At 35.7% G+C, this 3,891-nt stretch overlaps 1 long non-coding RNA gene across 1 annotated transcript; it reads right to left on the bottom strand.

Annotated features, from left to right (window-relative positions):
- Positions 1 to 1,366: 1,366 nt before the first annotated feature.
- On the bottom strand, positions 1,367 to 3,672 carry LOC128280809 (uncharacterized). The gene is made up of 2 exons (XR_008270981.1): positions 3,527 to 3,672; positions 1,367 to 1,684 (listed from the first exon to the last, which is right to left on the bottom strand). It is a non-coding gene; the product is annotated as an uncharacterized LOC128280809 (long non-coding RNA).
- Between the last annotated feature and the right edge of the window lie 219 nt (positions 3,673 to 3,891).

Here is a 3,891-nt window from a genome sequence, read left to right on the forward strand (position 1 = left end):
CGAACTCGTTGAGTTGAGTCCGAGTTCACTTATGGATGCGAGCGTCCAACTCGTTGAGTTGAGTCCGAGTTCGTGAGATGTAACTAGGCATCCGAACTCCTTGAGTTGAGTCCGAGTTCACTTATGGATGCGAACGCCTGAGCTCGTTGAGTTGAGTCCGAGTTCACTTATGGGCGGGTTACATGGTAGCTTGGCTACATATGTGGCACTTATGTGCAAGTTATCCATGTATCCAATTATATTCCGATGTGTTCAACGGGTAAAGTTCTACTCAAATGGAGGAATACTTAAGATGAAAGGGACGATTGGTAAGTGTTGTGAAATGGATACTTTGAACAGGTATGTACTTAACCCTCGGGTTGAAAACTCGATATAACAACAATATGGTAAGATGATAAATGAAAAGGTGATATGAATGTCTTGGTGATGATTATGCAAATGATGTTTTATGTTTGCTTATATGGTTATGTTACTTGCTATTTGCATGTGAGCTTACTAAGCATTTATGCTTACTCCTCCTTTTCATTCCTTGTAGTGTTGACAAGCCAGCTCGGAAATCGGAAACGGTCGGAGGCACGCCACACTATCCAGTATACCATCTTGGCATAATGGCTTGTATATTTTGAGTATGGCATGTATAGCATTATAATCATTTTGTATGTATGGTCTTATGATATGGTTATTGAGTGGTATGGAAATAGAAATGCTTGGTAATGATTAGCCATTGGAATGGCTAATCATGATCATATTTGGTATTATGTATGTCAAATTGCTAGCTAATCCATGGAAACCATGAAATAGGTAAAATTTACCATAAAATAGATTGAGATGAAGCAGATGGCGTGAGTTTGAAAAATCACTAAAAATAGTATAAATGGAATTAAATAATTAATAAATCGAAGCTTGATGAGTCTATTTTCATATGGAATAAGCGAAACAGTATATGAGCTATATTTTATGAGATGTTTAAATTTTTGTGAAACAGGGCAGAGCGATTTCTGTATCCCTGTTCTGACTTTGGAAATTCACCATAAATTTTACAAAGATAATTAGAAGTCACGCTTTATATGTACAGATTCCTTATTGAGTCTAGTTTTATTAGAGACAAACGGCATAGTCATTAAAGGTCTGTATAGGAGATATCTGATTCGTAATACACAGAGGTCAGAGTAGTTGAACCCTGAAACAGGGAGACTTTAACTAATAAACTGTACTAATTGGCCCAACCAAAAATTCTAGAAAAAATTAGTAGATATATATATGAGTCTAGTTTCAGGAAAAATTTACGAAATTGGATTTCGAGTTTCGTAACTCCAGATATGATTTTTAAAGCGACTGTGATGCAGTTAGCTAGCTTGTCTGGAAATTTTAAAATGAATTGTATGAGCTGTTTAATTAATGAATTAAGTCCTTTAACACCTCGTGTTCGACTCCGGAAACGGTCTCGGGTACGGGGTGTTACAAAAGCTATCCAATTTCAACAGTTAAATATAAATATTACCTATCTTAATAAAACATATAAAAACCATCAAAAATAAATAAGCGGCCTTATTACATTTAAAAGCCCAAAACCTCAAACGTAATTAAACGGATGTCCAGTTCACCAGAAGAAAATTAAACTTTCAGAACGGGTGGCCACTCTGAATTCTCTCACAGCTCCAAGCCCATTATGGTTGGGGATTTCCTGCGTGGATGAAAATAAAAGGGGTGAGTTTGGGGAAACTCAGTGTGTAAGGAAAACCCATTCAAAGCCCAAGTCAGCTCAAGCCTATTGGGCCTAAGCCCATTCTGGTAACAGTGGTACTGGACTAGAGCCCTTTTCAGATTACAATAAACTCGGCCTTAGCCCCTTATTCAGATAACAGTATGACCCATAGGCCCATTTCAAAATACATGCAACATCAATAACATATGCAAGCCCATTTGGGAGACTACTCAACCACCAACCACTACACTCCACCGTATCGACCATACACTCCATGCGGGATAGCTCAACCCACCCAAATTTAACACTCCACGATTGCAAACATTGCGTCGATTAACAATAAATTGATGCAAAGCCTCCAGTACGTGGACAAGCCACTTTCAGTACTTCCTCCGTCAATATCCCAGTCCCATGCATCAGATAATAACAACATGGCATGAAGTAAATAACAACAGTCAAACATGCATTTAGGTTAATTTAACCCTAGGGGTATTTCAGTAATTTATCTCCTAGGGGTAAAACTGTAAATTTTCCACTTTTAAAGTTATTTTAGTAATTTATCTATTTTAGGGTTTTTCATGCATATTCCTACCTTTCATGTACTAACAGAAGCACTACCGAGGGTTCTTACCGAATTGGGCCTGTTGGCCCATCATTCCAATTTTGGCCCATTAAGCCCAAAAATATCGAGGGCACAGAAATCATGCACTTTGCAGTCCAAACATTGCAGCTTACCAAAAACATTAATCGATTTACCTCACGAGCATTCGCACACTCATAAATCTACAAAATACCGATTTTCGACATTTCGGCTTTTCGACTTTTGCCGATCTAGACTAAGAAAGAGGGTGTTAGTTACACAATTTTTTGACGATATATATTGACGAGATCCACACACGAACTGCTTATAATTGGATTACTAACACGTTAATCTAACTATTCAAATACAAACTACGTATTAACCCCTTACAATATTCGGCCAACCACACCTACAGATCATAGTAAGCTTATAAGAAATCAATAAGCAACTCATTAACAATTTTTTGTCAATGTTTACCACATAATCATAATTTCACTGTAAGCTATCTTCCTAAGCAATAGTCACTAAATCATTTATAACTGGAGCTACGAAACTCCAAATCAAGTACCGTTAATTTTCCCTGAAAATAGACTCATATATCTTCTATCCATAAAATTTTCAGAATTTTTGGTTTGGCCAATCAATACCAGATTTTTCTTAAAGTGTCCCATGTTTCACTGTTTGACTAATCTGACCACTCTTCATTACGAATCAAATTTCTCATTGTACAGAATTAAAAATATGTTCTCGTTTATTTCATTTGAAACTAGACTCATTAAGCTTTAATTACATAATTTATTCACCTTCTAACTCATCTCTCACAATTTATAGTGATTTTCCAAAGTCACATTACTGCTGCTGTCCCAAGCAGATTTATTACCAAATCACTCTTTCACACATAACTTGCATGCTTGTTATTTAAACATGTATATCACCAATCAATCATCACATATATATGATTTTACTTAAGTATAATCTCCATTTCATCATTTTAAAGCACAACATGTTAGCTGATTTTTCCCTTTAGCATCTAAGGCACATGCATGCTCATTTGTTTGGCTCAACTTCACATATCTTCCATTTTTCATCAAAAGAACATGAAACTACAACCATTTCCTTCATTTTAATTCATGACCAAATGCTCACAACACAACTAAAAATCAAAATATACTTCAAGAGTTAAGGTAGAATCAAGAAGAACTCATGAACCTCAAAATAGAAGCAAGGTACCAAGAACTTACCTTCAATTTTCCTCCTCCTAATGACCGAATACTCAAGAGCTTTCTCCTCTCCTTTCTCTTCTCTAACTTTCAGCTATGATGAACAAAGATGGACAAAACTTTGTTCTTTTCACCCCTTTTTATTTTAATAAAATTTCATATTTCATCCATTTAGTTCTTTAATACAAAAGACATAAAATTCCCATCATGGAACATTTACCTAAACCATTATCATGGAACATTTACCTAACCCATTATCATGGAATATTTACCTAATCCATTATCATGGAACATTTACCTAACCCATTATCAATTTGTATCAATTTGTACCATAAATTATGGATATCAAGTGCTCATATTGTCTACAACAACATGATGGCTGGCCA

This window comes from Gossypium arboreum, chromosome 1, assembly GCF_025698485.1.
Source record: "Gossypium arboreum isolate Shixiya-1 chromosome 1, ASM2569848v2, whole genome shotgun sequence".
NCBI classification, from domain to species: domain Eukaryota; kingdom Viridiplantae; phylum Streptophyta; class Magnoliopsida; order Malvales; family Malvaceae; genus Gossypium; species Gossypium arboreum.